The 19164-nt window shown below is 41.3% G+C and overlaps 1 protein-coding gene across 4 annotated transcripts in view; it reads left to right on the top strand.

Annotated features, from left to right (window-relative positions):
* The first annotated feature begins 18280 nt into the window (after positions 1 to 18280).
* G2E3 (G2/M-phase specific E3 ubiquitin protein ligase) overlaps positions 18281 to 19164 on the top strand; it is a 28260-nt gene continuing 27376 nt past the window's right edge. For 2 of the 4 annotated variants that reach the window (XM_032230267.1, XM_032230258.1), the window contains exon 1: positions 18281 to 18342. The gene's annotated coding sequence lies outside the window, so the exon portion shown is untranslated. Of the gene's footprint in view, positions 18343 to 18373; positions 18792 to 19164 lie in introns of those variants that run through there. The other 2 variants (XM_032230251.1, XM_032230244.1) reach the window with 1 other exon arrangement.

Genomic DNA, 19164 nt, shown 5'->3' on the forward strand with positions numbered 1-19164 from the left:
ACTTTGCATCGCGGGAGCCGCCAAGCGCCCAGATCTGCAGCAAAGAGGCAGCCTCCTCCTTCTCGCCCACTCCTCTCTCCTCTGAAGCACACCCCGCCCAACGTAAGCGTGCTCAAGAAGACATGATTGGCTGCTTCCAAATCAGGAGGCGGGAGAATTAGTGCCTCTTTTCCATCTGAACTTCTTTGCCTTTTAACTCTTTATTAACTTTTAGAAGGCGAAAAATTCCTTATGGAAAAGAGGCCCTGAGTTCTCTCGCCTCCTGCTTTGGTTAACACTAAGCAGACACCAAGCCACTGTGACCTGGAATCTGGTAGCAACTATCTTGGCTTTAATTATTTAAAAAAATATATTTAAATTTCTTTTCTTTTCCTGAGGAGAGTGGTGAGGCTCCGCCTCCCTTGCCTCTAGTGACTGCACGTCCCTGCCACCATACAGTCAGAACTGAAGAGGCTTCTTGGATGAGAAGCAAAACATCTCCTAGCAAAACAAGAAAGTCCAATTGCCTTTTGAAAGAAACCACTTTTGGAACAAGTGTTAGTATTAACACTAAGAGCAACCTAACGTTCTTAGTGGAAGTAATTTTTACTGAGTCAAATCATTGCATCAAGGTAATGTGGTAATTGCATCAAGGTAATCAATGGAACAGCTTGCCTCTGGATGTTATGGGTGTTCCATCATTGGAGGTTTTTAAGAAGAGATTGGAGAGTCATTTGCTTGGAATGGTGTAGGACAGGGGTGTCAAACTCATGTCATCACGTCGTTGTCGTCACGTGATGTACTGAGATTTTCCCCCTTTGCTAAACCGGGGGTGGGGGTGGCCAGCACATGAGACATCTGGCGCTTGGGCCATGAGTTTTCCACCTCTGGTGTAGGGTCTCCTATTTGAGCAGGTTGGACTAGAAGACCTTCAAAGCACCTTTCAAATCTGTTATTCTGTATGACCAGTGTATCTGAAGAGAAGGACTAGGAGTGACATGATAGCTGTCTTCCGATATTTGAATGCCTGCCACAGAGAAGAGGGGGTCAATATTTTATTCAAAGCATCTGACAATAGAACAAGAAGTAATGGGTGTTTTAAAGCTTGTTTTAAAGTGATATCCAACCTAGAAATAAGGAGAAATTTCCTGACAGTGGGAACAATTAATCAGTGGAATGGCTTGCCTCCAGAAGTTGTGGGTGCCCATCACTGGAGGTTTTTAAGAAGAGATCAGACAGCCATTCATCTGGAATAGTACAGGGCGGGGCATAACCTTTTCCTAGGGGGTCACAGCAACACTTGTAATAACAACACAAATAATTCATACACCATTCGAAAGCCCATCAAAAACTGAGTTTATTGACACGATTTAATAGTCAGTATGACCACCATTAGCCCTTCGAACAGCATTCAAACGAGGTGGATAAGAACACAACAAATCTTCAAACAGTTCCGTTCGATTTTCCAGATTTTTCAACACAGTTTCCAAATTCATTCTCAAAGTTTCAACCGAATATCGATTTTGACCTTGCTCCTGAATCATCAGAGCTTCCACTTCATCCTTAATTATGGCCCCAATGTTCTCTGCCGGATTGAGATCTGGCGAATTTCCCGGCCAGACGTCATTGCCCCAAAATTCGACATTGTTTTCCTTTAACAATTGCTGAGTCGCATTTGCACGCATGCAAGGAGCTTTGTCATGAAGAAAGACAGCCTCACCAACCACCAAGACATTGTCTGGATCACTGAGAAATGGAATGACATTCTCCAATAAAATTTTCTCACGGAAATAACTGCCATCCCAGGATTCCCCTTTATCCTTCAAAACCCAATGCAGTTTCTTGGCTGTGAAAATGACGAAAATCCCGATGCAAGTCGGATTGCGAACGATTTGTCGATATCGTTCATGTTTGGCGATGTCGTCGACGTCTTTAGCCCAAATTCGATCGTTCTGGAAATTCGGTTTTCAAATGGCATAAACGAAGAATTCGTCAGATGGCGCCAAATGAAGAAAATCTTCCTCGGTCCATTCAGACAACCAATCGCACAACCAAAGCCGATCTTGAACGTGTGTTTGAGTTTTCAATGGTTTGCAAATGACGTGGAATGGCTTCAAACCTTCTCGTTCTCGATATCGGCCGATTGTCCTTTGATCAACTCGTTTTCCACGAATTTGAAGGATTTCTTGGGCCACTTTTCGGTTTCCTTTTCATTGTTTGCGACTGCCAGTTGCAATGATGGCTTTGCTTTCTTGGGACAGTTGCAGAGGACGCCCTTCTCCAAATTTTGTGAAACATTCTTGGGCTGTTTTGTTCCAATTATCAGTAACCCAATCCGGATGACGTTTCAATTTGTTTGCAATCCATTTTCGATTGATAAACGTCGCTCCAGCATCGCGAGCCTCTCGAAAGGCAATGCATTTTATTCTGTCAATGATCCTTTGTTCTTCCGAATCGAATTTTCCAGCCATTCTTAAAGCAAATTTAACATTTAATAGCTCATTCAATTCAGTTTTTTATGGGCTTTAAAATGAGGTGTCGCGGAAGTTGTAAACTGCTGTCGATCTTGCTGTGACCCCCTAGGAAAAGGTTATGCCCCGCCCTGTAGATCAGACAGCCATTCATCTGCTTGAGTAGGGGAGTGGGCTAGAAGACCTTCAATATCACTTCCAGTCCTAGTATTCTATGATTCTATGAATTAGAAAACAGTAATAGTATGTCTTTTAAGATCAATTGCATATATAATTATTCAGAAATAAAATCACTATGTTCAGTAGTAAATGTAAATATGCAAATATGCAAAGGATTGTACATACATACATACATACATACATACATACATATTTCTAGCATTCAAAAAAGCTAACTGAAACTCCAAGTACTGTAAATCTACTGATATAGCATGAAATAAAAAGAAAGATAAATCAGAAAAGTATAAGAACTACACCATAGAAATTCTTCAAAGTTAGCCAAGGAATTAACCTGCAGAATAAATTTTGAAAATGTAGAGGAGAATATCTGTAGTTTGAATGATGGCTGGAAAAGTCCTTGTATCTGATAATCTATAACATCAAACAAAATATTATAAAATGATTAATTTTAATTTATAATTAAAATTTATTTCTGATGTTTTTTTAATTGCAACTCTTCAAGCATAGTCAACTAAGAAATTCTTATATAATTGATTATAATATGTAGTTCTTTTCTGAAAATTTATTTCAATTCATTTAATAATGAAATGATTATTTTAATTATTTTTATCTTTCATAATCTGCTCCAGAATTTTCTTCGGCATTGAAGTTAGTGTTATGCATTTTTAGTTACTGGATTGTTCTTCTACTTTTGAAAATACATATTTTTATTGTACAAGACTAAGACAAAATAAGAGTTAAGTAATTTCACCTTTTCTTAATTACCTGCAACATTTTTGCATTTTTGCTAAGCATATTCATTCTTTTCATTTGAACCTTATTCTTAAAAGCCATTTTTATTCTTTCAACCCCAACATAATGTTGGAAAGTAATTATGTAGAGTGTGTCAGAACTCTGCCCATCTATCCCTTAGCAGGCTCCCTACCTGAAAGTAGAATCAAATGGGACCATAGCAGCGTGGTAGAAGAAACTAGCAAAAGAAATATTTATTCCATAAAATTTGAAGTTTTTATAGATTTATAGATTTTTGTATTTTGTTCAATACATATTTTTTGTTATAACCTTATAATGTGCCTGGAATCATTTTAGTAAGATAGGCGACACTATAAATTATTTAAATAGATAAGTAAAGAATTCTATAACTGAAATGAATACATATATATCATATTTTCGGTGTATAAGATGCACTGAAGTATAAGATACACCAAGAGTTTGAAGAGATAATTTTTTTTAAAAAGTTTTTGAACTCTGCAGACTTCTTAAGCCCTCTGCACACCTGAGTTTTTGTTAAAAACGGGGCATACAGAGAGTTTGAAAGGCCTGCAAAGTGCTTCTGGGGGTTGGGGGGAAGAAGAGCAAAAAACTGCCCATTTTTGCCAAAAAAAGTGGGGGCATGCATAGCCTTTAGGAGCTTATAGAGTGCTCCTGGGGGCTGGGGGCAAAAACGAGCAAAAACAGCCCATTTATTTCCTCTCCAGCCCCCAGGAGCACTTGCAGGCCTCCCAAACCCTATGAACATCCATTTTTGTGAAGGGGTGGGGTTTCGGGAGGCCAAAAATGCTATATTCGGTGTATAAGACGCACCCAGTTTTGAACCCTCTTTGGGGGGGGGGGGGAAAGGTGCGTCTTATCCTCTGAAAAAATACAGTATGCAACAAGACTCAGTAGCTGTTTACCCAATACATTTTATTACTGTTTATGAAAGTTGTTTCTTAAGGCAAGGCACGTCACCATCAGCATACATATTTATTATTTTTTCCTGTTTCACTTTACAATTAATACCAACTAGTCGAATAAGCTAAAAAGTGAGGGGGGGGAAATATATATTTTACCCGAGAGAGCAGTGACCAGATTTCAACTTGGTTCAATTGATTCACATTTCATCAGGTTTGTCAACTCACTTTCAGATGGATGCTGGAAGTATGAACCAAGAAAAAGAAAATGAAAAACAAGCTATGTTTCAAAGATGAAGGAATGGGACATGATGGTGTTGCATTCATACAAACCCATTACATTGTGGGCCAGATTAGGGCCAAAGACTGGAAACCTGAAGCTAAAACCTGAGCTCTCCAGGGAGAACTGCAGGAGGAAATATCATTTCCAGCTACACCACTGCTCCTGTAGCTACTTATTATCCAGGCATCCTGTAACAAGAGATTTTAAATTGCTGTGGGGGTTTTGGAGGGGCAGGGGGGAGACCCTGCTGCTAGGAAGGTGGCATGTTTGAATTTCAAAAGCACCCAGCACAGCCAGAGGTTATTTTTGTGTCAAAAAACTCAAACAAGAATGGAAAACTATAATAGAGAAATTTTCCAAACTTCTAGTAAAGAATGATACCCCTAAGAAATGCTGGGTTGGGAATTAGGAACTGTGAAAATTAACAGCCACAATTTGTAAGATGAGATAGACACACACACACACACAAACACAAACACATTCAAATAGTAATGGAATGTAACACAAACTTTCCATACTCTGCCCAGCAGAGCAATGTGAGCAGTCAGTCAAACACCAAAAGACAGTTTTCAGTGCTTTTCTGAAAAACAGAAAATTAGGACTTCTGATGGAAAAGTCTTCCAAGAGATAGAACACTGTGGGATAGAGTATTTTCCAACAGCCACACACATTCCTCTTGAAGGGGGAAACTGAAGCCCATTTTATTTTTTTTTATTTTTTTAAAGCAATTTTTATTTTTATTTATTTTTGAACAAAGACAAATAAACATAAAAATTAAAAAAAATCTTTCATTACAAATTGTAGAAAGTGTGTCAGTTGGTTACATTATTTCCATGCATCTCTTCCATAGTCATCACCTGCTTTTCATATCAAATCGCATATTTTAAATTCACATATATTCATGTATATCACGATTGTTATATCTCAACCTTAATTTGACTATAATTGTTTTTACATCCTTTTATATATAATATTCAAAATCTAGAATAGGATTATATGATATTCTATTAAATCATCCTAAAATCATCCAATTGCAATACATCTTTATAACATATTCTAGATAAAGCTTTTAAACTTCCTGTCATATTCTGTCATGTGTTGTTTATATAAAATTTCATATTATCAAACTAATATATCTATATGTATTGTTATCATTATTAATCATTATTTAACTATAGCTATTGTCACTTCATTTTATACATACTACTAGTAAACTAAATTTAGCATTGTTTTTATTATACATTTTCATTACATCAACCTGTATCTTTCCAGTAATAGTGCAGTCTTTTTTTTTAAATTGACATCTTTTATTACATTTTCATTTTCCTTTATACAATCACTTAAATACTGTGCAGTTAAAAAAAAAGCAATAAACAACTCATAACACTTCTATCCTACATACACCCTTCCTTCTACCCCTCCAACTTTCATTTCTCCCTTCCAACAATCCCCTCTTCTACTTCCCCTCCCCCTCAACCATTCCTTTCTCCCCTTCCCACCATCTCACCCTCCTTACATTCCCTTCTCACTCCCTCTTAATTCCCCCCTCTTCTTTCCCTCTACACCTCACTTCGGTGTATTTCTAGTATTCATTGGTCTATTTGTTTTGTACTAAAACAAAAGAAAAATAAAAGGAAAAGAAAGAAGAAAAGAAAAAAAAGAAAAAAAAGGCAACAGTATCCAAGTGCATTCATTGTTCTGAAAATTGAGTCTATATTTCCACCCTCCCCCCCACCCACCCCCTGAACCCCCCTCCCTGACCCCCTTCCGACTTCCCAGATCCCATTCCCGGCATCATTCTTTATCAAGCAAAGTCTGGAGTATATTGAAACCAAATAGATTAGAAGTTACAAAATAAAAAAAAAATAAAGAACAAAAAAGAAAAGAATAATAAAAAGAAAAAAGGGGGGAACCCCCCCCCCAAGAAAGAGAAGTCAATAAACTCTCTAACATTAAACTCAGCTTCTCATTATTTTTAAAATCTTAAACAATGTCTTTACCCGCTTCCGCATATAAATTTTATACCTCCCATCCTGCCTTTACCCGTGTCCACATATATATTTTATCCTCATCCATTGCTCCTCTCATATTTACTCCACCCTCGTGTAGACTCTCCAGATAATCTTTCTTAACCTTGTATTCAAATAACAATTTATACAAAAATCAGCTTACATTCTGGATCAAGGTAATCTAATTGAACTTTCACTACCCTTCCATCTACCCCGCGCCACCCGACTCCATTCATCCCAAACCACAATCCAAGAAAACTACGATCTCCGCTCTCCTCGCCCCAAAGAATAGATCATGCGCAGTTTAAATTAAGATTCAAACACGTCTTATATAAGTCCCATACAGTATATGTCCAAAATCAGCACCACTTCTTTCAGTCTCAATATCTCTTCATCGGTATACAGCTTTGTCATTTTATACCAGACAGGAGTCCTGAAATTTTATTCAGATTAAAAATTTAAGAAGTATTTTAAAGGCATAGCTGGATCTTTATTCTTTACTCTTCTGCCCTTCCAGAAGGGGAAAGCAACACCCTCCGCCTTGTAGCCACATGTCCCTCTGCTTATCTTCTCCTTCTCCTTGTCTTTCTCCAAGTCCGGGTGAATCCGGAAGTCCCGCCTTCAGAGTTTTGTAGTAAAAATCTCGGGCTTCCCAAACAGAATTGAGACGATATTTTTGGTTCTCAAATGTGACTGTGATACCAGATGGCACTTCCCATTTATATTGTATCTGAGAATCTCTGAGTTTTTCAGTTAAGAAAGTGTAGTCTCGCCTTGCTCTTAATATTTGAGATGGTATTTCTTTAAAAACAATCAAGTCCTGTCCATCGATTCGCAGCCTGTTATTGTAGAACTTCTGTATTATCGCATTTCTGGATTCTCTTGTGGTAAAATATATAATTATGTCCCTCGGAAGCTGTCGTTGTTTTGCTACACACGAGTTCTGGCGATAAATTTTTGGAATCTGCCAATCAAAGTTAAATCCCGGACTTCCCACCGAACGTCTGAAAGCCTCAAAAAAGGTCTGTTTCAAATTCTCCTGTTCCTTTTTGCGCAATCCTCTGACTCTTATTGCAAACGCAGTCTTATTGTAATTTATCATAACGAGTTGTTTTTGAGCATTTTCAACTTCCTGTTGTAACGTTTGAATTTTAGATGTCAAATTAGAGTTAGCTTTTTCCAAAAGTTCCAATTTGTCCTCCATTACAGCAACATAGTCTGTCATAACAGTCATAACTCCGATCATATCTTCCCTTGTTTGAGCAATCTTGGCATCCAGTTTATCATATAAGTCTGATAAAAGTTGTTTAATTTCCTGTCTGAACTCTTTAAGGGTTTCAAAAAGAAATTCTTGCGTTAAGAAATCTCCAGTAGAGGGCGTGGGAGGCAAGGGCAGCGATTTTGTAACAATTTCTTGAGATATATTATTAAGGAAACGCTTAGACTGCTTCGATTTGGGAGCCATTATAAAAAAAACGCACAAACAAACAAGCAAGCAAACAAAGTCTCTGCTCCCCTCGGTTTTAAATGGGATACTATTTATAGACTTTTAACAGTTAATAAGGAGAAGTCTTCAGGAGAATAGAGCTGATTGAGTACATCATATATCAAACACAGAAGCTATAAAATCGCCATCTTGTAACGCAGCTGGATAAGAAAGCCTTTTACAAAATTGAAGCTGGTATTTGAATAGTAATAAAAAAAAAAATTCTCAGGAATGGTCCCTTCTCGAATTAATCTTAAATAGCTTAACTTTGTCCTGAGGGGGGGGCAACCTGCCTAGGGCTGAAAAGAAACAGCCGAGAAGAACTGGCTGGAGTAAAAAAAAAAAAGCTCAGCTATTGTTGAACCTCTTCTCCGTTCACAGCGAAAAAAAGGGCTGTGAATTACGAAGAGATCCTAACGACTGAGCTACTCCCTGCCCCTTTCTGCCAGAAAGGGGAGATATCTATAGATCTTTTTAGATATACAGACCAGAACTCTGAGGGGAGCTCCATTGAGCTCCTGACGGCGACAGGCTCCTCCCCCGGAAGTCAGTAATAGTGCAGTCTTATATCTCTTGCCATTTGTAGCATTAATATTCTAGTTACTTTCTTAATAAATCTTGTATGAACTTCTCTTCGCAACATGATTTTCTTTTCATATCTCATAAAAGCTCAAAACCCAGCATCTGCTCTTTCCATCAGCTTATCTTTGGTTATCACTGGTACTTTTGTCCAGATTTCTCTCCTTATCTCTGTCAATTTTTCTCTCTTTTCATCTTCTGTGCTTTGAAGTCTGGGGTAGAGTTCCATTCCATCTATCTCCCCTTTCCATATTCTGCTCTTGCCATTACCAACCACTCTCACTTTGTTGTCAGTACCCATAGTTTTCTTATCTCTTTGCTCATTTTTTTCTTCCATTTTTTGAACTCTGTCTCTACATTCTTCATTTGATAAACATCCTCAGTTTTTCTATCAAATTTTTCTGTTTTGTATTTCATATTCTCCAATCTCTTTTCAATTCACTCTGTCACAACTAATAGATTTTGAATTTCAAACATAATCATTTTCAATGTTACAGTTTCTTTTTCCTCCTGCACCATTCTTCCAATATTGCAGGCACTGCCACTATAGGATTCAAGGTTATTTTAATAAACTTCAAATGGGTTCATTTATTATCTTTATTTTTTTTTATTAAACATTTATAGGCCGCCCTTTTCCCTGAGGGGACTCAGGGCGGCTTACACTAATAGGGGAGGGGAGTGCAGGACAAAACACAAAAAGAAAATGTGAGTAAAAATAATTAGCGGTAAAACACAACATTCACACAACATTCGGGAGGGGCGAGAGTAAAGTCTTATCCCCAGGCCTGACGGGATAGCCAGATCTTGAGGGCTGTGCGGAAGGCCTGGACGGTGGTGAGGGTGTGGATCTCCACGGGGAGATTGTTCCATAGCATCGGAGCTGCAACTGAGAAGGCTCTCCTCCGCGTAGTCGCCAGTCGGCACTGACTGGCGGATGGAATTCGGAGGAGGCCTACTCTATGCGATCTGATGGGACGAAGGGAGGTAATTGGCAGAAGGCAGTCTCTCAAATAGCCAGATCCACTACCATGGAGCGCTTTATGAATGGTAAGTAGGACCTTGAAGTGCACCCGGAGATCAACAGGTAGCCAGCGCAGCTCATGGAGGATCGGTGTTATGTGGACGAACCGTGGTGCGCCCACAATCACTCGCGCGGCTGCATTCTGGACTAGCTGAAGTCGCCGGATGCTCTTCAAGGGCAGCCCCATGTAGAGCACATTGCAGTATTCCAGCCTAGAGATCACAAGGGCTCGAGTGACTGTTGTGAGGGCCTCCTGGTTCAGGTAGGGCCGCAACTGGCGCACCAGGCGAACCTGGGCAAATGCCCCCCTGGTCACAGCTGACAAGTGATGGTCGAAACTCAGCTGTGGGTCCAGGAGGACTCCCAAGTTGCGGACCCTGTCTGATGGGTATAAATTTTGACCCCCCAGCCTGAGTGATGGAACGTTGGCCAAATTGTTGGGAGGAAAACACAACAGCCACTCGGTCTTGTCCGGGTTGAGTACCAGTTTGTTAGCTCTCATCCAGTCTTTAACAGCCTCAAGACCCCGGTTCATCACGTCCACCGCTTCATTGAGTTGGCACGGGGTGGACAGATACAACTGTGTATCATCCGCGTATTGATGGTATTTTATCCCGTGCCTCCGAATGATCTCGCCCAGCGGTTTCATGTATATATTAAATAGTAGGGGGGATAAGACCGAACCCTGCGGCACCCCATAAGTTAGGGGCCTCGGGGACGATCTCTGCCCCCCCACCAACATCGACTGCGACCTGTCCGAGAGGTAGGAGGAGAACCACTGCAGAACAGTGCCGCCCACCCCCACCTCCCGCAGTCGTCGCAGAAGGATACCATGGTCGATGGTATCGAAAGCCGCTAAGAGGTCAAGGAGAACCAGGATGGACGCGTGGCCTCCATCTCTGGCTCTCCAGAGATCATCGGTCAATGCGACCAAAGCGGTTTCTGTGCTGTAACCGGGCCTGAAGCCGGACTGGAAGGGGTCAAGATAGTTAGCTTCCTCCAAGGTACGCTGAAGCTGGAAGGCCACCACCTTCTCAACAACCTTCCCCACGAAGGGGAGGTTGGAGACTGGGCGGTAGTTATTAAGAACGGCTGGATCCAAGGACGGTTTCTTCAGGAGGGGTCTCACCACCGCCGCCTTAAGTGCGGTGGGGAAGTGCCCCTCCCGAAGAGAGGCGGTAACAACCGCCTGGATCCAGCCTCGTGTCACCTCACTGCTGTTGGCAACCAGCCAGGAGGGACACGGGTCCAGTATACAGGTGGAGGCACTCACAGCTCGTATGGCCTTGTCCACATCCCCAGAGGCAACATCCTGAAACTCAACCCAGAGATGGTCTGCCAAGTCATTCCCTTGTGTCTCAGCTGGAACTGCGGGAGTGGAGTCCAGGTCCGACCGAAACCGAGCAACTTTGTCTGCCAAGAACTGAACATACTCCTCAGCCTTACCCTGTAAGGGGTCCCCTGTCTCCCTCCTATTTAGGAGGGAGTGGGTTATCCTAAACAGGGTGGCTGGGCGGGACTCGGCAGACGCTACCAAGGTGGCAATGTGTGTTCTTTTAGCTGTTCTTAATGCCCGAATGTATTCCTTGGTGCATGCTGTCAAAAGTGCCCGGTTTGATTCGGACCTATCGGATCTCCACAAGTGCTCTAGGCGTCTCCTCCGGCGCTTTATCTCCCGGAGCTCCTCGGTGAACCAAGGAGGCCTCCGGGAGCCGCTGACCCAGAGGGGCCGTAGTGGCGCAATCCGGTCCAGAGACTCTGATGCTGCCGAGTGCCAGGCAGCAGCAAGAGTCTCCGCCGAACTGTGGGCGAGAGTATCAGGAATAACCCCAAGCTCCGTCTGGAACCTTACAGGGTCCATAAGTCGCCTGGGGCGGAACCACCTGGTCGGTTCCTCCTCCCTACGGTGGGGGTTTGGCCTCCAGAAGTCTAGCCTCAGTAGGTAGTGGTCTGACCACGACAGGGGTATGGTCTCATTACCCCTCAGACCAAGATCATAACTCCACTGCTCCGAGAGGAATACGAGGTCGAGTGTGTGACCCGCTGAGTGGGTTGGGCCTCGAATTACCTGGGTCAAGCCCATGGCTGTCATGGAAGCCATGAACTCCTGCGCTCCGTCAGAGTGTTCACCGAGCGAAGGCAAATTGAAGTCCCCCAGAACCATAAGCCTAGGGAACTCAATTGCTAGCTCGGCTACTGACTCGAGGAGCGAGGGGAGGGCTGCTGCAACGCAGTTGGGAGGCAGGTACGTTAGCAGCAGACCCACTTGACCCTTGAGGTCCAGCTTCACCAGTAGGGACTCACACCCGACAAGCTCCGGAGCAGGGATCCTACTATCCCGGACTACAATAGCCACACCGCCACCCCTTCCCTGGGCTCTTGGCTGATGAAGCACCTGAAATCCGTCTGGGCACATCTCTACGAGGGGGACTCCTCCCTCCGTGCCCAGCCATGTCTCAGTAATACATGCCAGGTCTGCCCCCTCATCTAAAATCAAGTCCCGGACGAGGGGAGCCTTATGAACAACAGACCTGGCATTTAGCGACAGCAGCCTGAGACCAGGGTCCTGATTACTCGCGCCATCTGACCTTGGAGTGAAACTCCTAGGGCCGGAACGAGGGATCTCTGTGATATAGCGAGCCCTCCTTCCCCGGTAATGGCCTGCCCTAAAGTCCCCGCCATATCTGCCTCTCCCTGTTATGACCGCAATGCCCCGACCCTCTCCCGTGGATGGACTTTTGGACTTTCAAGTCCAAATGTTGTCTTCCCTCCAATAGCTAGTGATAGAATCCCCAAAAAGCACCTTTATAAACAACTTGTGCTCTTCCTACTATCACTGTCATTAAACAAACTGAAAGAAACTTGAATCTCAAGTGATCAAAGAGAAAGAAAAAAAACAATGTATCCAGCCTCCAGCCTCTAAATGGCAGCGTAACTGCTTTTCCTTCTGTTGTTACAACCCTCTTTATAATCCTTATCTTCTTTATATCCCAAGCTTAAGAAAGAAAAAAAAACTTAAATGAAGATCAAAAACAATTCAGTCAAGCATTATTAAAAAAAAGAAAATTTTAATTCATAGGTGTAAGCAAAAGTGAAAAAAGAAGAAAAAAATAATCCATTCAGTTTAAAAAAATAGGGAGCCTTTGCAAAAATTCCATCCATGAAAAAAAAATTAGAAACAAGATAACACACTAAGTTTAACATAGATTAATTTCGCTGCTTACAATCTTCTATCTTCAATTTTAATTTAACTTAATTTTTTTGGGGTAGTCTCTTTTTCTAATAATAAAATTTCCTCACCAATTCGACACGCCTTCTCTTTTCGCTTTCTTCCCATTCCAAGCTGTCCCAACTTCAGCAGCTTCATTAGCTGCGTTTCACTGAAAAAAAGGCTATTCCTGGATCTTTCAGGGACTTTGGGGTGTCCCTGAGATCAACAGGAGGTGCCCTTCTCAATCACCATCTCTGCGGGATGGTTTAGGTCCGAATGGCGGCAGAAATATCGACTGCGATCTCGGAGCACCAAGATCGCACGTCGTGCCATCGCGATGTCAGCCCATTTCTGCCCGAAGCCCATTTTAGATTGAGTGTATTTGGGCATGCAAATTCAATATGAATAAGGTAATACTTGAAGAACCTGATAGCCAAGCATTGGGGAGAATTGTACTCAGGAAGCTAGTGCTCAGCTTGAACTAGCAGAAATCAATTAGTCAAGCTCAAAATAATGCAATAACTTTTGATATGTGGTATTTAATGGAGAAAAATTAAGAACCTGTAACAACAGAATTCCAGGAACATCATGCTCCAAGATCTAGTCTTTTTTATAGAATCAATATTGAAACTGGTTTCCATCTTTTTTTATTTTTCTCACCTCTACATAATGGACTGATCAACCCAACTGTGAACAGTTTTTTTCAATGGTCAGCCTAGCTATAATTTTGTTCTTGCAAAAACAAACTTTCATAGTAGGAAATGCAGCGCCTGCAAAATAGATATAACAAGGCTGATTTTTACCCAGCAGCAAACCACTGTATTGCATCAGTTTTGCAGTCATCAAAGGCAACCGATGAAAAGTATATTGCAATAACCTAGTCTCAAGGGGATGAAGGCATGAATTACTATTACTGTTGGTTCTCTCATCTCAGAGAAGGCTACGACTGACCTAGCAGCCAAAAATAGGCCAAAACATCTCTGGATATAGACATTATCTGCTAATAAAGCAGTAGCTGTGAGTTCAGAAGAATTTATCCCAGTCCTAAGTTATTGATTTGACCTTTGTTCAGGCATAATGCAGCCCTATATAAAGCCAACACTGCAGTGGTAGGATCCCAAAAAATTTACTGCTTGTTGTGTGGGCGTGGCTTGGTGGGCATGGTATGGCTTGGTGGGCATGGCTTGGTGGACATGGTAGGGGAAGGATACTGTAAAATCTCCATCCCTGCCCACTCCAGGGGAAGGTTATTGCAAAATCCTCATTTCCTCCCAATCAGCTGGGACTTGGGAGGCAGGGAATAGATGGGGGCAGGGCCAGTCAGAGGTGGTATTTACCAATTTCTCTTAACTACTTAAAATTTCTGCTAGTGGTTCTCCAGAACTGGTCAGAACCTGCTGAATACCACCTCTGCAACACTGGAACCAGCAGCAAACCATGCTTATACCTTGCAGGAATTGTTTTAATTTTTTTTTCTTCCCATCCAATCCCGTACAGACTCCATGGACCACATCTCCAGCTTAGTCCAGGGTAGAGATGTAGAACTAGTTTTTATTAACATATTAAAATAGAATAATCATTGGAAGAGACCTTGGAGGTCTTCTAATACAACCCCCTGCTCAGGCAGGAAACCCTATACCATTTCAGACAAATGGTTGTCCAATCTCTTCTTAGAAATTTCCAGTGTTAGAGCATTCAGAATTTCTGGAGCTAATATCTCATCTCAAACCTTTGGAAAAATTTCTCCAATAGCTTCATATTGATTTTGGGCAGTGGTTTGATTATTTTTCCTAAATCTCTGGCTGCTCAAGAAGATACAATTACTACTGCAAAACTGTCACACCACCCACATCCAGGTCCCGTGTAAGTTGTCCATCAGAAAAACCAATTGATTTCTGCCTGCCTCATGCTCAGGACCCCTGCTGAAAGAGGTCCAAGTAATATATTTCATCTGGGATACTCTGCAACTGATAGGCCATTTTCCCAGAAGAAAAGGTTGTAGATTAGGCACAAGTTGTCTGATATGGTTAGATTGAGAAATGATTTCTTCTGCATTGCTTTCTTAAAAGGAGTTAAAGACAGCCCTCATGTGGCAAAACTCATTCTAGAAAGGTTTTTAACTACCTCTTTGTAAACCACAAACTCAAACAGAACTCAGATGAAAACACCAAACATTACAATTTAATATTTGTAAAGCCTAAGCAAAGATATCTTGTTTACTAAATGCTACACATTTATTCCAGCAGATTAGGCTATTTAGCATTATTGTGTAATTATTGTAAATTGTGTTTTTGTAATTCATGTTTTAATGGCTATGCTGCCTGTACTTATGATACTTGCAGAACTACTTTATTCATCTATGTCATAACCAGGTCATAACTTCCTTTTTTCACGTAGATAATAACTTTCAATGATCACTAAGTGATCGGTCATAAACTGAGGACTTACTACACATCAAGTTAATGATATAATGGCTGTGTCTGGATGGCACTCCACACTCATACAGTGTCAAATGCAAACATCTATTCCCCAGAAATCCTATCGATAACATAGCACATTTCAAATATTGGTTAAAATGCAGCATGTCATGAGGAGTAAAATGGTGAAATGCATTGTTTATTAACTGGGTGTGGCATGCAACCATTGCCATGATTTATTTTGGTCAGTGTATTGTATGAAAATACACATTAGGATTTGTGAACCATGGTTTATTGCTCAGTATATTATATAAATCCAGCCAGTTATTCAGTAAACCATAGTTAAATAAACCATTGTTTAGCATGATGTATGAGCCTAAGATGAAAATCACTCAGTAATGAGCCAAGAAACATAAAATCTTTAGCTCCGAAAAACACCTTAGCAGAATGTATAGACACTAACTGAAATATTTCTTGCAGTTGGCCCTTTTTAAAACAAAGTAGAAGTCCCAAGCGAACATACATATTGTATTGTGACAGAATCCTTATCCAAACATCTTAGAGGAAAAATATTTGGGTTTTTTTCTACCAAATATTATCCTTTTATGAAGAAATTGTCTACCTAAGAGAAAAGAAGCATTTTCTTCAGCTGTATATTTCTTTTCATTGTTCAAATATCATTATATTATTATTTTTTCTTGATATACATAGAATTCTTTATTGGCCAAATGTGATTGGAAACACAAGGAATTTGTCTCCAGTGCATAAGTACATACATACAACAAAGTGATAGGTCATATATCATAAATCATAGTTACAATCATTAATCAGAAGATTTTATCTAGCTTCACCTGCTGCTTCCTATCTGTTAGAAAGCTCATAATCCATCTGTAAGTGTGGTCAGGCACAGCTAGCTGAGTCAGTTTAGAGCAAGGGTGTCAAACTTGTGGCCTGGATGCATCATGTGCTGGCCATGTCCACCCCGTTTAGCGAAGGGGGGGAAGTCGTGATACATCATGTGATGACAATGTGATATTGCAAGTTTGACAACCATGGTTTAGAGAGAAGGATTTCTGGAATGATGGTGTTGAATGCTGAGCTGAAGTCTACAAAAAGGATCCTTGCATAGGTTTTGGGGGATTCAAGATGTTGTAAGATGTAGTTCAGTGTCATATTGACTGCATCAGCAGATCTATTTGCACATTAGGCAAATTGCAAGGGGTCTAGCAACAGATACGTTATGGTTCTCAGGTGGGTCAGCACTTTTTATGCCATTACATATTGTGTGCTGCTCAATTTATATTGTAATTTGTGATTACAATTAAGTTTGCATGAGACACTATGCAAAAAAAGGGGGGAGCAGGCACATTGCCATTCTCTTCCATCCCAGTTGTGCATAACCTGTTAATCAGTCAACCTGCATTGACTACTAATAGACTTCCAGGTATAATTCAATGTGCTGAGTATCACCTACATTATCACCAATAAATCTCTTCATGGTATAGTGACCATTTATTTGCATAGCCACCTATTTCCAATCAAAAATACCCATCCCACAAGATCCAACCGACTGGGCATGCTTCCATAAAACTATGTCTTCTGTTGATATCAGCTCTATAGGGTAGATCAGACTTAAGAAACAGCGTCACATAGGCTTAAAACCACTTGTATTATGTTAGCTATAGTTACTGATTCTTGCAAGTCTGAATGTGTTTCCCTCCTCCCTCACTCTGAGACTATTTTCAAATTAGTTTCTTGGAATGGACGTAAACCTAGTTTGTCTGATAATCCCTCCCCACATTTCAAGTGGAATATACTAGTATATACTAGATACACGGAGAACTCCTTACCGCAGTGGTTTATTACAATAATATCCACTAAATTTAGTTAACTTGAATTTGGGCCAATCATTCTCTGTCAGACCACCTCACAGTTGTTGATATGGGAGAAATAGGACAAAGGTGTGTTGGCTATGTTCGCCAATTTGTATGTAAAAATAATAAAAGGTAAGACACAAATAAATGTTGATAAAACTGGAATAAAGATTTGGGGTTATAATGGAAAGCTGCAATTCTTGCTATTTAAAATAAGCCTCACTAAAATATATGGTGTTTTTTTAGGATTGGCTGGGTAGACAGGATTTTGCTGAATAAACCCTTACAATCTATGCACCTCTTCCAACAAATATGGGCTGGGTTCATACAAGGCTACTCCCAAGTAATGTTTTCTATAATGTATAAGTTTTGTTTATTTGTCAACAAGTACAAGGAAACAAGTATCAGTATGGATATAGATATGGACATATGAAAAAAATGGCGCAAATAAATGGATATAAATAAGCAAAACATAGCCATAAACACAAAAATGAGTTCATATAAATGGGGACGGTAGGCACCCTGGTGCGCTTATGCACGCCCCCTTAGGGACCTTTTAAGAAACGCGTAAGGTCCACGGTACACAGTTTAAAGTAAAAGGTATGGGGGTAAATTATCCTGCTTCAGCAGGGGATTGGGCTAGAAGACCTCCAAGGTCCCTTGGAGCTCATTCTATTTTATTCATTGCGTTGAAGGTTGCTTATTTAAGGGTCCCGAACCGATGAGGATTTGAATCACGGACGATTCTGAGAACCGTTCCTTTGTGGAGGCAAGGCTCAAACTCTGGCAAGACCAACTGGTTTTCCCTGCTGACAAATTCACACGGCTGAAAAATTCCTCCATCACCACCCACGAAAAACTTAATGGAGAGAGACGGAAAATTAGCCCAGCCTCTATCCCCCTCCCGACATAGTTAGCCAATGGCAGCCAATCATCCAATCAAATACTTCCTCACTACCAGCCCCTCCCTCCTCTCTAAGAATTCTATTCAGACCTTCGCAGTAGAAAATCGGTTCAATGGATGTCGCTTACAACGGAGAAAGGGGGTGGGGCTCTTTTCTTCCATTCGTGCCTCTATTTGTGACGCAAGCGGATGTCGGAGTTTGAATAGTGCGGCGGTTATTTTCGAGCGGACGTGGGCGTGTTACACGTCTCGGAGGTGAGGCTTCCAGGTCGGGCTCTGTGTGCTGGGAGAAGGATCTGCGGCGGGGCGGCTCGGGCGAACGGACTAACTACTAGGGCACAGAGAGGGTGAAGGGTTTTTCTGCGTACGGATTGGTTGATTGGTTTTATTGTACGGCGCTTCTTTGCACTCCGAATTATCCGTCGTGGCTTCGGTGGAGCTGCTGCGCGCGACTCCTTGGCTACTTTTCCCTGGTTATACTAAGTTAGGGAGCTGCTCTCTATGGAGTAAGCCCGTCAAACTCGGCGAGATATACTCCCCGAAAGGTGAATTCTAGGATTAAAACAGTAGCAGTACAAAAGGAGAAATGGAGGAAAAAAGGGCTGCAGTTTGTTGAGACTCGATCGGCTTAAAAGAAGAAATCCCGGATTCGAGGGTTTTTACTGTTTTGTTGCAGCGGAGCCAAAGACAGAGAATTTTTATGGGTAAGCGAGATTCCCCACCGCCTTTTTTGCCTTTTTGGGCAGTTGTTTACTCGCGAGTTCGTGTTGGTGCGTTCAAATCGGTCCTACTTCCCAAGTAACTTGAGTGAGAATTGCAGAAATAGTATGTATTTCTTTCCATTCTTGTTTGCAAGGATGACATAAATTGGATTTCTTTTGTGTGTGAAAAGAGACCCACGGGGCAAGGCTTTTCAAAGTAATATTCAGGTAATTTTGCAGACTTCGTTAAGGTCATTGTTCCTAATTTCTCATTTGTGACATCCCTGCGTTACCGATTTAAAACTCTCTTAATAGATTATCTGCACTACTGAGAAATTTTGTTACAATCTGCCATAATAATCTAGATTCTATGATA

Source organism: Thamnophis elegans, chromosome 1 (assembly GCF_009769535.1).
Source record: "Thamnophis elegans isolate rThaEle1 chromosome 1, rThaEle1.pri, whole genome shotgun sequence".
Lineage (NCBI taxonomy): Eukaryota > Metazoa > Chordata > Lepidosauria > Squamata > Colubridae > Thamnophis > Thamnophis elegans.